At 39.1% G+C, this 15017-nt stretch overlaps 1 long non-coding RNA gene and 1 pseudogene across 1 annotated transcript in view; both read left to right on the top strand.

Annotated features, from left to right (window-relative positions):
* LOC134382064 (uncharacterized) overlaps nt 1–15017 on the top strand; it is a 31488-nt gene that overhangs the window by 9358 nt on the left and 7113 nt on the right. The window contains exon 2 of the long non-coding RNA XR_010024045.1: nt 1223–1372. This is a non-coding gene — a long non-coding RNA (uncharacterized LOC134382064). The remainder of the gene's footprint in view (nt 1–1222; nt 1373–15017) is intronic.
* On the top strand, nt 1902–2939 carry LOC134382416 (ADP-ribose pyrophosphatase, mitochondrial-like; annotated as a pseudogene).

Genomic DNA, 15017 nt, shown 5'->3' with positions numbered 1-15017 from the left:
AGTCCTTTTCTACTGTTTTGTTCTTCATAGTCCCATCTATTTCTGGGTTTCAAGCCTCCTGGAAGCCTGGTTCATCTAGTTTAGAGTTCTTTATGAGGGCATTGGGTAGGTATTCGGTAGTAGCCTTCTGTAGTAGTGATGACGGTAATAACTTCAAATGAATAGAGATCCACCCCCAAGCATATACACACATTTTGAAACTTTCCTAAACTTGAGGAAGTATGTTTCTGAAATATTTCCAGTTACTGCATAAAAGAAACATTTTCTGGTCAGATAGTTGAGAAAAGACTAGATGAAACAAAATTAAACAGTATAGAGTTTATGTGTTTTGTTTTTATAGGAATTCTTAGGATCTTTAAAACACTGATGTGAATCCTGAATTTCTAAGTGGAGAGAGTGATAAAGGGTATGATGTAGAACTCCCCAAATATATTTGACTATAAAATCATTTATTCATTGCACATCTTTCTAATGAGACTGATGTAACATGGAACAGACTTTCAGAAGTGTTAAATATTTTTGGGGTTTCAATTAGAGTGTGCAGTACTCTAACTGAACGTTTGTTCCAAAACTATCTGATTCGAATGATGAGACACCTTTTCCTACAGTTTATTTTCTTCTGTGTAATGAGTAAGACTGTGCCTCTTGTCATTATTTATCATTTCAGAACTTAGATGCTGTTATTTCTCAGCCTGAATTTCTCCAGAAAGAGAAATTGTAGGTTGTTTAACTCTGACCTCATAAGTGAGCTGCTCAATTCCCATAATCATTTAAGCTGCCCTGTTCTACTCTATACAGTTTCCAAGGTGCAGAGTCAAAAAAGTTAATGACAGCTATAGTAATGACAACTAGCATTTATTGTGTGCATACTGTGGACCAGATATTGTGTTAATGGCTTTACATATAGCATCCTACTTAATTGTCACCACAATCTTATGGGGTAGGTATTATTAATAGTTCCATTTTACACATGAGGAACCTGAAGAGAGCTTAAGTAACTTTGCCCAAGAAAGTCCCACATTAAGGGGGGAGGAGATTGGGAGGGTGGGAAGATTGGAACTGGGATTTGAACTTGACCGTGCTCAACTCTTAACTATTACCTGGCACTGCCCTTCCATAGTTCCATTTTTAAATAAATGTGTGCGCTGCCTCCCCAACCAGAATCCTTTAAGAGCAGAGGTCACGTGGTCCAGACTTCAGTCCACTCTTCTGTGCTTTGCAGAGCACCTGGTGTGCTATGGCCAATACTCCTTCAAAAAGAGACATTAAGCAACTTGCCCAAACCATTCGGGCAGTAAATGATGGAAACTCCCATACCGCGACCGCGTCACACCCCGTGGATTTCTCATCAGGACCACAGTCAGTGCACCAGGTGAGTTCTCCCTCTCCGAGAACAGAGAATTCGGTCCACCCCCACCCCCATGTTCATTCTGCTCTCCCCCAAAACAGACCGAGGTCCTGTATCTAGTGAAATGAATATATCCGTAAATGGCTAATACCTGGGTAAGGAGCAAAGCACTCTTGTTGTCATTTAGCAATTTTGTTGGTGGTGGTATGGCCATGTTCTCAACCCCAGCACTTCCAGATGTCGGAGTCTCTCGATTTAAAATAAAAAAGGCCACGACGACGGCGGCGAGGGAGCGCGGGGTTGGGGTCGTGGTGCAGCCCCGCTGGCCTGGCCGCGCTGTCAGCCCCACGCGCGGTCCCGGCACCCCGTCGTCGCGGTTGGAAGCACTAGACGGTCTCTTAGGAAGGCCCGGCCATCGCAGGGCGTTTATGAGATAAACGTGGCACCTGCCCCCGGAGGCGGGAGCGGAGGGTGCTGGCGTGTTCCCCTATCTGTTGTGGAGACCGCGCCCCGGTGAGAGCTACTGAAATCCCCGCGGGCCGCTGGGTGGTGAATGGCTGGACGCCGCCCGGCAAAGGCTTTAGCGACGGTGTCTCTCTCCGTGACCCCGGCCCCTGTGGCAGTCAGGCCGAGTCCTGTCCTAATATCCCTTCCAGCTGGAGCCCGTTTTCCTCACGTGGGTTTCGTCCCAACTTCATTATGTCAGGTTCGAAGGGCGCTGCTGGGAACCGCCACAGCAAGGCGCGGACATCTCGTACCCTGGCTCCGAGGTGGAGCGAAGCCAGGTCCCCAAGGAGAAAGTGAGCTGGCTGGTTGAGTAGCCCGAGTACAACCGTGCCGAGAGCACTGCCGGCTCTGTCTTAGCCGGGCCTGTGTGGGCAGACCCCCAGGCGGGTGACAGGAACCTCCCTAGTAAATTTAAAGAAAAGGATGGGCATGTGGAGAGGAGCCAGAATGGCTTGTATTAGGTTGAGAATGGTAGACCTAGAAATCCGGCAGGTCGGAAAGGACTGGTTGGGCGAAGGCTTTGGGGGAGTTGGGGCCCCAATCATGCTGCAGATTCTATCTTAACCAGGTGGAAAAAGGATAGCGAGGGAATTAAAGTTAGCCACCTTGTTTCTGTGAAAAACATCCTGCAATTTGTAGCTGTCAAAAGGAAGGACTGTGCAGAATGGGCCATCCCAGGAGGGACGGTGGATCCAGGAGAGAAGATTAGTACTACATTGAAGAGAGAATTTGGTGAGGAAGCCAAGAACTCCTTACAGAAATCCAGAGCAGAAACACAGGAGTTGGACAAACAATTACACAAACTATTCAGCCAGGAACATTTTGTGGTCTATAAAGGGTACGTGGATAATCCCCGGAACATAGATAATGCATGGATGGAGACAGAGGCTGTGAACTACCACTATGAATCAGGTGAGATAATGGACCAGCTTCCAGAGGAAGTGATGATGCCAAGAGAGTGAAATGGGTGGACATTAATGACAAACGAGAGCTTCATGCTAGCCACTCCCAATTTATTCAACTTGTGGCTGAGAAAAGAGGTGCCCACTGGAGTGATGACCTGTACTCCAACTACCATGAATAGTGACTTGGAGTCTCACGTAAGACAAAGGCTTTCAAATGAACAGGAGTGAATAAGAAAGCAAACAGCACAGAACTCCCACTAAACAGAACAGAGAGGGTCACCTCTTTGGTAGTCATTTGCAAAGCTGTGCACAGTGTGAAGGCTTTGCATCAAGCAGTAATATTAAACAAATTTGAGGGAATGGGATCACAAGCTTTTTGGCTTACCAATTAGAAGAAAAGGAATACAGTCAGATGTTGTGTATGTTGCATACATGGTTTAAACCAAATTATACAACTAATGGTCTGAAGAATTGTAGGTAAAACAAAGATATTTTCCTTACCAATCATAGCCTCTACTTTTCAGCCAATTTGCATTTTTTAATTCTTTCTTGCTCCTGATGTGTTAGAAGATGGCCTAATCTAATGACTTTCTGGGTAACATTTGTTTTCAAATTTAGCCGTATATGGTCTTGCATTTGTTGTTTTTGAGTACAGAAGCTCTCTGCTTATTCTTGTTTTAGAAGCCTTCAGTTTTATGGGAAAATCTTAATCTGTATTTTAGTCCATAAGTATCACATACTTATGAACCAGGCTAAGAAATGTAGTGATGAAATGAACTTAATGAGCTTAAGATCCAACCCTCTGGTTATCAGAACTGTTTCTATTTCAACAGAATGGACTAAGTTCAGGACTTTGGTTTCCTCTCATCTCAGAAGAAGACCCTACAAATGCACATTCTCTTTCAGGAAATGTATGTCATGGAAGCCTAATGAAAATACAATTCACACCTACTCAATAAAAAAAAAAAAAAAAACCCAATATGCAGATACAGAAGGTGTTTATAGTCGGATTGCAAACACGGAGATGCCTCCCAACAACCAAGAATGAGGAGATTCCAATAGCAACAAATAGGTTAGAAATAACTTTGTTTCTTTTCTCATCACCAAAAACAAGCCAGTTAACTTTATTTACAACATATGGAAAATTAAAACACTACAATGAATGAGCTGTTTCTGACTGGGGGGAGAAAGAAAGACTATTGCAGGAGTTGATAGCCTCATAAGCAGATCACTTCAATAATAATAGCCAACACTTTTATTGCACTTACTATGCACAAGTACTCTTTTAAGTGCTTTATGTATGGTGACTTATTTATTCCTAAGGATCACTGTATGAGGAGGGTACTCTTATGTTGCAGGTTGGGTTCCCTGGGAAGCAGTGTCCGAGAGGGAGATTAGCATGCAGGATGTTTGTTAGGGAGTGGCCTTGGGATCAACACCTGGGGAAGGAGGGGGAAGAAAGCAGGTTTGGGCAGAGTGAGAGATTGAGCTGAAAGGCAGGCCCAGTGAAGGCCTCGGCCAACTCCATATGAAGCTCTGGAGCTGGCAAGACCTTTCTTTCTAGCTACCCTGAATTGGGGCGATGGGGCCAGGCTTTTATACCCCCTTGTTGATCAGTCATTGGATATGGCCTGTCCCTGGAAGGAGGCATAATCCGGGGAGAGACAATTTCCTTAGCCAAGGCAATCCCCAAAGAGGGTGACAGCTAAGGGCCAGCTTCTGGTAATGCTCCCAGCAGCTGAGAAGGGGAATCTGGGAAGGGGACATGAGGGGTGCATCACAGGGGCTAGCATATATTATTATCCTGTTTTACAGATGTTATAACTTAAGTGAGGCACAGAGAGGTTATGGAATTTCAACAAAGTTATACAACCAGCAAGTGGTAGAGATGAGATTAGAGCACAAGCCACTGGGCTCCACAGTCCACAGTTTTGACTGCTATACCATAGTCTCTCCAATAATGACCCTCCTGTAGTCTCCAGATTTCCTGTGTACTGTTCCTTTAAAGAGAAAGAAAAATAAATTACTGTTTTATCTCTTCTCACTTGCACATTTGGTCAGAGTTCCCTTTTCTAAACTTGAAAGATAGTTGCATGATTTCATTTGTTTTTCTCTTGAAAAATGTTGTATTTATGTGGGTGATGACAATTGTGAAAAGGTTCACCCATGGAAGCTCATCATTGTTCACGCTCAGGAACAAATTTAATACATAGCTTTTACTTGTGAATTCTACTACTGCTTGTTTCTAGGATGGAGCTATTTGTCCTATATGTTAGTCTTGTCTCAGTAACTTTTCCAGGCAACATATGCCCTCTCTCTTTATCTGAATGATTGAAGTACCAGGTTAGTCTAACATTCTTTGAACATTCCAACACCTACTTCATTATTTTTTTCAAAATGTGAGCTCGTAAAAATACCCATACATTTACATATATATATATATACAACATAATTATTGCAAAAACATGAAATAATGAAGGTCTAAAGAAGATCTCAAATCTAATGTGTTCAGAACAGAAATATTGATTTTCCTACTCAGAAAACTGTTCCTTCATCTCTCTTCTCTGGTAAATGGCATCAAAATCCACCCAAGTTGGACAAGGAAACAAGGAATTATCCTAGGTGCCTTGCTTTTCCTTACCCCCCACATTGAATCCATCTGCAAAATTTAGTCAGCTCTACCTCCAACAAAGTATGTTCAGAGTCATTCGCTGCTTTCCACTTTTGCTGACCACCACTCTTCCTCCTCTAGATTACTACAATTGCGTCTTAACAGGCCTCTCTGCTGCCACTCTTGTCCTCTTGCATGTCATTTTCCACAAAAAGTGAAATGACGTTTTTAAGAATGCCAGTCACATCATGACCCACACCTTTTAAACCATCCCAATTGCTTCCTTTTGTACATAAAATACAAACTCCTTATTCTGGCCTGTCTGTTCTGGACGATGCCTACAGCTCCTGTCTGACCTGGTAACATTCCACCCTGGACTAGGCTAGCCTTGCTCTTCTTGGCACATTTCATACTTGCTTCTGACCCAGGGCCTTTGTTTTGCTTTTCCCTGCCTAAAATGTCCCTTTTATGTCTTCACAAAGGGTCATTCAGCTCCTTAGGTTATTCAGGTCTCATTCAAATAACACCCCATCTAAGAGAGTTTTTCTGACCATCTGATCTAAAGTAGCCTAACCAGTCCTTTTCTACTCCCTTACCCTGTTTTTTTCCCATATAGTATTTAGCAACAGCTGAAATTATCCTGTATATTTTCTGTCTACCTTATGAGAAACAGTCCATAAGAGCAGGGATTTTTTCTGTTTTGTTGACTGCTGTAGCCCCAATACCAAAATAATAGCTGGCATGTCAACCAATTATTTGTGGAAAATAGCTACTGTTAACAATTATATATATTCTTTTCCCCCTTTTTAGAAAAAATATTATTATGATCATATTATAATTGGTGAAACTTTATAGAAAAGTTTTTATTTTGAAACAATTTTAGGCCTACAAAAAAGTTGCAAAAACAGCACACAGGGATCCCATGTAAAACTTTAACCTAGCTTCCCCAAATGTTGACCACTTATTTATTCATAGAACAACTACTGAAACCAGAAAATTAATAGATCGATTTAATGAATTTAATACATTTTACTATTAACTAATCTACAGATCTTATTCAAAATTTGCCAGTTGTCCTACTAATGTCTTTTTTCTTTTCCAGAAACCAAGGATTCCACATTTCATTTAATTGTCATGTCTCCTTTATTTCCTCTAACCTGGAAAGTTCCTCAATCTTTTTTGTCTTTCGTGACCTTGACACTTTGAGGGTATTGGCCAGTTTTTTAGTAGAATGTCCCCTGATTTGGATTACTCTGACATTCGCTTATGAATATACTGAGGTTATACATTTTGGGCAAGAATAGCACAGATGTGATGTTGCTTGGCTAAATTTTTGTATTGAAAAAATTAAGATAGATTTTTCAATACAATCACTACTAGATAGTAAAAAGTATAAGTATATGCTATATTTTTTAAATGTCACTGTGGAATTTCTAATCACCTTTACTACTTTTACTAGAATTTTATATTTTTATGCATGCACATCCATGCATGCACAATTGAATGTATGTATATCTAACCCTCTCACTCCTTCTCTGTAAGGGATTTGGTGTCCAGAAAGTTCTAAATTTCGTTGCCTGTCCTCTCTATCCCCTTCCTTCAAGTTCCTGAAGTGACACTTGAATGCTGTTATCCTGCTCTATCAGTTACCTATTTCCACACACAAAAATGCTGCAAACAATCCCAAAACAAAGTGGCTTCAAACAACAAACATCTAATTAGTTTATGAGTTTGAAGGTTGACAGTTCTCCCTTTGAATGTCTTGGCACCTTTGTCAAAAGTCAATTGATTCTAAGTGTGAGGGTTTATTTTTGGACTCTTAATTCTATTCCACTGATCTATATGTCTATCCTTATGCCTGAACCACACTCTATTAATTACTGTAGTAAGTCTTGAAACTGGGAAGCATCTGTTGTGTTTTTGCACTTGATCTTCCTTTATTTTTTTTTCCTGATTATTTTCCTATTCATCCCAGAAAACTCAATTCAGACATTTCCTCTAAGAAACTTTCTCTAACTCCTGTGGTTGAATTCATCTTTTATTTTTGTCTTTGGCCTTGTATATTTCAACCTTGTATATTTTTCTATTGTAGAACTCTATTACAATTTATTTTTATTGAAGTCAAAGACTGTATCTTATTCGTTTTTATATTCCCAGGGCCTAGCACAGTTTCTGATCCACAGTAAGTGCTCACTAAATGTCTGCCAAAAAATTGAAGACATATCAGGTTTTGCCTGCTCAACACTTTGGTTTATCTATTAATATCTTTCAGGCTTCTAGCATAAGTCCAACAGTATTTGTTTATATTGTTGCAACTTTTCTGCCACTTTCCCCACCTGGCAATTGTTGAGCAATTGTTCACTTTTATGAATCATTCCCAGTTACTGTCAGCATGCTGCTGAACATTCTCTTTTCTTTTTATCAAGGTCTTTATCAAATAGGATGACAAACTGATGGAAGTAAAATTATGGGGAATTACAGAATAATAGGGTGGTGCGGTTCCCTTCATTGCTTGCTTAAAGTTTGGTACACACTGTCCCTGTGCACCTCCCTTTTCCTTTCTGTCTAGGAATAACAACAACAGGCACTGTGCATACTTTATCATGAATGCTTTCTTATCAGAACCAAATGAAACATTTTAAGACAACTTTTTGTTAAACCAAGACAAATCTATCTATGACACTTTAAACCAGTGGCTTTGTGAGTCCGATGGCTGGGCTTTCCTTCTTTTTCAGCATCTACAATGGCCATATATCCATGTAATGAAAATGTGAATGAAATAGAAAAGCTAAAAAACACTTTCTCTTTTATTATTAAACAATTAGAGTGAATTAAGGAGTCAAATACAAATAAAAGCCATTTTATTCAGCCCTGATGAGTTTTATAATGCTGAAGTTTACAGATGGCAGCATCCTTCCTAGGTGAGAAAATTTTTGCCTTTTAGGAGTTCTTGAAAGGTTTGGGTGGTATACAAGTACACTTTAAAAAATGGAAGATTGTCAAGCTTTTCCTCATGGTTATATGTCACATGAATGCCAAAATCACCTTTCAATATGGTAAGTTTTGCTCCTGGATTTGTCACTAACAGGCTGCAGGAACTTGAGCACGTTGCTTCATCCATCCAAATTTCCTTGTAACTTACAATTCTGTAAGTGCTGAACTGACAGATATATGCAACACTTTTATATACTTGTTATTGGTGAGAGTATGTGGACTTACACTTTTATAAGTATTATACCTTTATGAAAAGCAACTTTTTCAAATCAGTAATGAGGATTTGTGTGTGTGAGTAACTTGAGTCCTATTACAACTAAAATTTCTTTTAAGAAGAGATTTTAAGAAAGTTGGTATATTATCTATTGCTGCTTAGCAATATTATCACAAATGTATGGCTTAAAACAACACACATTTATTATCTCACAGTTTCTGTGGATCAGGAGTTCAGGCACAGCCTAGCTGCTTCAGGGTGTCAGAAGGGCACAATCAAGGTGTTGGCTGGGGCTCAACTGGGGGAGGATCTGCTTCCAAGTTCATGTGGTTGTGGACAGCATTTAGTTTCCTGCAAGTTGTTGTACTGAGGACCTCAGTTTCTTTCTGGTTATTAAGCAGAGGCTGCCCCAGTTGCCTATCACTTGGCCCACTTCATAGGCCAGCTCAAAACATGGCAGCTTGCTCTTTCAAAGCCAGCGAGGGAGAGAGTCTCTTAGCAAATGGGTTACCATGTTATGTAATGCAATCTTGTACACGTTTTCATGTACATCCTGTCACATTTGCTGTGTTCCATTGGTTAGAAGCAGGTCACAGGTCCCATCCTTACATAAAAGGAGGGGATCCTGTAAGGCATGAGCACAAGGAAGACAGGATCATGAGCCTGCCACAACTGGAAAACTACAAAATGTATATAAACAGTGGAGTAGGGTAAAATTCTCACAGGCACACCATCCCCCAAACACACACAAACACAAACCTTTGCAATAGGGGAAGCATTCTGTTTCTCCCTTATCTATTTCAGGAAATGCTGCCATCCGTAGCTCAGCCCTCAAAGCTAGGAGATATCTCTGACTCTTTTGTTTTCTCCAGCCAGCTCATCCCCCAATCCAGTCCAGCAACAGAATACCAAAAATGACCCTTCTGTCTGTTTCTACCATTTCCCTACCATTCCCAGTCACCACCGTCCTTCCCCCACACATTGTTTGACCACATTTCTCAACTGGCCTACTGGATACAACTCTTGCCCTACATTACAGCCCACACTCACACTGCAGCCCCAGTGCTTTTCTTAAAACATAAATCAGATAATGTTATTCCCCTGCTTAAAATCTTCTATTGGTTTCCCATGGAACACCAGAAAAGTCCAAACTCCTTTTTCTGACTTAGAGAACCCTAATATAAACATATGCCTGCCTATTTCTCTAACCTCATTTGTTCTATTAAATTTTTCTTTATACACAAATGCATTTTTTTAGTTGTTATAACAACATGAATTTTTTCACAATCTAAAAATAATTTTATGTAAATAAAATTAGTAGTATTAAATAATCTAACAAATAATACAGTGGCACCAATATCACTTGAACAGGGTGAAGTAAATTTTGATAAAGTCAAGCATTTGAGGCAGTTGTTTTTTTTTTTTTTTAATGCAGAAAACATTAGTTAGCAATTGTAGCTGTGTGGCTGATTCATTGCATCATGTGTCAGACAGTTTGATCCAAAGTGAGATAATATCCTAAGTTAGATGAAGTTTTGAAATAATATAAAATTCCAACTTAAACTACTAATATACATTGAAGCTGAAATAAGAGAACAGATTTATCTACAAAGTGGTGAGTTTTATTATTTTTGGAGGGGGACAGGCAAAATTTATTGTATATGTGACTTATTGAGCTTAATCAAAATTTGAAGTTAAAAATCTTGTTCATAATAAAATATAAAATTAGAATTAAGTATTTATACAAGTTAATTTTCTTATATTTGTTATAAGTTAAAACCCAAAACATTCAACTTTTCAATGATTTGGATCCCAATTATTCATTTATCATAGACTACCCAAACCATCTGGGTGTGTTCACCCAAATGAGATGCAGTGAGAGAGCACAGCCTTTGGAGGTAGATTGATCAGAAATGAATTTGAACTCTGTAGTTCAGTAGCTAAATGAACTTCTTCAATATAATCAAACTTATGGAGCCCTAATTTCCTCATAAGTAAACAAGGATGTCCTCTCAAAGTTATTTTAAAGATTAAATGAGACAACTTATTTGATGGCACATTGTAGGTACTCAGTATTTATTTTTCTCCTTTTCCATCACAGCTTGGCTAATCGATCCAAAAGTACTCTAAATGTATCTGCTTTCTGTTTCTATTCCTATTACGTTAGACTTAGGATCAACTTAAGCAGAAGAGAAGTATAAAAGTATCATCAAGGCAGAATTATCAAGATGTGTGTAATATAGAAGAAGAATGAAACAGAAACCATACATAAATATTTCAGTTGGAAGTGATAAGTCACATAGGAATGCTGTAAAATATATAGGAAAAACTGAAGTACTTTTTCTACTCTCACAAACTACTCAACGCTTCTGACACCAAAATGGGTGTGGGGATTTTTCCCCACACACCAAGCAAATCTACAGCAGATGCCAGCTGGGTGTCCTACAATTCAATTCAATTCTGACACTACCTACCTGGAGATAGCATTGATCCCACAGGGCTCAGCCCCACAAGACTGCCCTCACTTCAGATGCCAGCCACAAGTGCCTGGTTGTGACCAGTGCTTCTGACTGACCACCTATAAGTTGGGCTTCCCATGACTCCCTCCTTGGTTTCAATTAATTTTCTACAGCAGCTCACAGAACTCAGGGAAACACTTTACTTATGTTTACCCATTTATTTTAGAGAATATTAGAAAGGATACAGATGAACAGCCACATGGAAAAGATGCACAGGGCAGAGCATGTGGGAAGGGGCACAAAACTTCCATGTGCTCTCCAGGCATGCCATCCTCCATGTGTTCAGCTATCCAGGAGCCCAACTGTTCTCTATCTTCTTTGGGCTTTTGTGGAAGCTTCATTACATGGGCGTGGTTGATCATGTCATTGGCCTTTGGCGATCAACTTAACCTTCAGCCCCTCTCCCCTCCCTAGAGGTTGGAGGGTGGAACTGAAAGTACCAGTGCTTTAATCATGCCTTGGTTTTTCTGGTGACCAGCCCCATCGTGAAGCACCTTGGGACCCCATGACCGGTCATCTTATTGGTATGCAAAAGACACTCTTATCACTCCAGAGATTCCAAGAAGTTTTAGGAGAGGTATGTCAGAAAATGGGGATGAAAACCAAGTATATATTTTACAATATCACAAGTGCTAAAGGAGTTTATTTGTTGGTAGGTAAGTCATGGAAAATGACAAAACACTTTTTGGTAAGTGATATTATTTTAGTTCGTTCTTGATGCTATAACAAAATACCTTAGATTTGGTAATTTATAGACTATAGGATTTTATTTTTCACATTTCTGGAGGCTGAGAAGTCCAAGATAAAGGAGCTGGGAGATTCAGTGTATGGTGAAGTCTCATTCTCTTCTTCCAAGATGGCACCTTGTTGCTGCGTCCTCACATGGCAGAAGGGACGAACACTGTGTCCTCACATGGTAAAAAGAGATGGGAGGGCCAGGTAGCTCTCTGAAGCCTCTTTTATAAGGCTATTAAACCGATTCAGGAGAGTGGAATTAGTCCCTCATGGCTTAATTGCCTCCCAAAGGCCCCATCTCTTAATACTATCACCTTGGGGTTTAAGTTTTAACCTATGGATTTTGGAGGAACATATACATTCAAACCCTAGCAAATATTATTTATTTATTGAATAATCTATGCTCCTGATGCTATAACAAAATTTTGAATGTAGAGAATATTAATTTGGAATAGAAAACATGTGCTGCTGTTGAGGGTATTTTAGAAAAATTAATTTTCAGGTATTGAATGTAATGCAAATTAATTACGTATCTTTCTCATCAGAAGTAGTTGTTTCATCAGACAAATATTCCTTCATTATCATTTCCAGAGCAACAACAGGCCTTTTGATTTTTTCAGGTTGCTTTTGGGAGAAAAGATATTGCAGTTTTACTTGCAATTTAATGAAGACAATTCTTTTATGACTTCTCACTTTGGGATGCTGTTAGATTGTGTTAGCATGGTGTAGGAAGATTCTTATATTTATAAATTCTACATATTCTTGGTGGTTTTAATGTTGTCATAGATTCCAAAATATCTCTGTACAAGTTTTATTATGGAGAGGCACTCTTTCATCCCCTACCCATTAGTTTCAGCCTGATTTGGTTAATAACCCACTAAAACAACCTCAGTGAAAATTTATTTACTTTCTTCTTTAACCCTGAAAACACCAACTCATTCCTTGGTTAACCATGGACACTCGGATTTTCCCTTCCATTTGGGTTTCATTGATAGGTAGGGTGACCAGCTGTTCCAGTTTGCTCAAGACTGTTCTAGTTTGGCACTGAAAGTTGTATGTCCTGGGAAGCCCCTCAGTCCTGGGCAAACCAGGAGAGTTGGTCACCCTATCAGGTTTTTTAGTCAAAATATTTACTGAGTACCCACTATGTACCAGGCGTCAGAGTTACAGTGGTGAGCGGAACAGACATTGTCCCTGCATTCATGGAACTTAGAAATATGCAACTAGTTTATCCACATCACATGGAAATATTACCAAAATGAGTAAGCAGACCAGAGGTAGACTGGGCTTCTACTGTGGTGATTATTTAAAAATTTTTCTTTTTCTAATTGGTTACTGCTATTACTCAGGAAGACACTATTGATTTTTTTATGTTGATTTTGTATCCTGCCAACATATTTAAGTCTTTTAAGCTTGTAATGATTTTAGATGCTCTTGGATTTTTCTATATTACATAATCATATTGTTTGTGAATGGCTAGTTGCTTTCTTTAAAATTACTTTATATCTTAATTTTTTGTCTTATTGTAATGACTAGGACTTCCCGAATGTTATTGAATAGTAGAGTGATAGTGGACATATTATTTTATTCCTCATTTTAAAGGTCAAGTTCTAAATTTTATCATTTAAAAAAATTTTTAACTTCTTAATATACATAGTAGTTGACTTTTGTGACCCTTTACCCGTTCCTCTTTCCCCCTCTCTGCCCTCCCCCCATACATCATATTTATGTACTTGTCTTAACAAGTTCAAGGAATCGTTGTGATTGTTGAGTCTTCTTCTTCCCCCACCCCACCCTTTATTTGTTTGTGTGTTGTTAATAGGATGATTTATGTGACAAACCTCACGTATTCTTGGGATAACCCAAGTTGTTCATGATGGCTTGTGTGTGTGTATGTGTGTGTGTGTGTGTGTGTGTGTGTGTATTATTGGATTCAGTTTGCTAATATTTTATGTATGGTTTTTGTATTTTTGTTAAGGTCTAAGATTAAAAATTATTCTTCCTCATGTTGTCCTATTCCAGTGAATTCTTTTGTACTAGTTATCTTTTCTGCATTAAAAACACTTTGAAACTTAGTTGCTTGAAACACAAATGTTTATTATTTCGTTCAGTCAGGTGGCAGCTTGGTGGGGGCCCAGATGTTCTTAGGTAGCAGCACTAATATGTCTGGTGCTTGGCAGGATAGTTGATCTAGGAGAACTCAGTTGAGAGGCTTGTCTCTACTCCATGTGGTCTGTAAACAGCCAATAGGCGAGCCCAAATTGTAGCTTTCTCACATGGTGGTCTCGAGGTTCCCAAGAGCAGCAAGAGAAAACAAGCCCAAATATATGAACACTTTTTAGGTCCTATTGTCCTATTGTCTAAAACAAGTTACACAGCCAAGACCAAAGACAAATGAGAGGATAACACAAAAAAAATGGGAATTATGGTGGCCCTTTTTGCAAATAATCTACCATATCTTTTCTCTTCTCTGATTCTAAGATGTTTCTGAGGTTTCCAAGGCCAAGGAAAAGAATTTCCTACAGTCACTAGCCACCAGTCCATAGCCCAGCTCCTAGACCAAACTAAGACCTCTTTAAGTAGCTACTTTCATGCAGAGTAGCAGAAAACTCATATTAAAGATGTTTTATGTTTTATGAACATAAAACAATAAATATGCTGAAGTCCCTGGCTTCCTTCCTTCCTTCCTTGTGCTATTCGGGTACCTATTATGCACCAAGCATTGTGCTTGGAATTGGGGATACAATATGCATAGTTCAGATTTTGGGCAAACAAAGGAACTGAGAACTACTAGGCTACAAACAACTCTTGAAGAAGAATGGGTATGGACATATAGAAGGGGGTGAAGAGCAGCATGATTGGTAAGAATTTTAAAATCTTGTTATTTTGGCATTATCTGTGAAAAATAAATGTGCCTACACATAATTGGTCACATAAGATGTTCATTGTAGTAGTATTTCAGAAAAAAATTGGGAACAATATAAATATGTATAAGTAGGGGAATGATTATATAAGTTATGGTACATTCATATTATGAAATACCATGAATCAGATGAAAAGAAAAAAGTAGAATTACATGAGTTGACATGGTAAGAGAGTAATATATTGTTGCTGGAGAAAAAAGTTTTAAGACAATATGCAAAGTATAATATTATTAAAAAATCTATACTTGAGTGTTTATATG

This window comes from Cynocephalus volans, chromosome 7 (genome assembly GCF_027409185.1).
Source record: "Cynocephalus volans isolate mCynVol1 chromosome 7, mCynVol1.pri, whole genome shotgun sequence".
NCBI lineage: Eukaryota > Metazoa > Chordata > Mammalia > Dermoptera > Cynocephalidae > Cynocephalus > Cynocephalus volans.
This window is presented reverse-complemented; position numbering and strand designations above follow the sequence as displayed.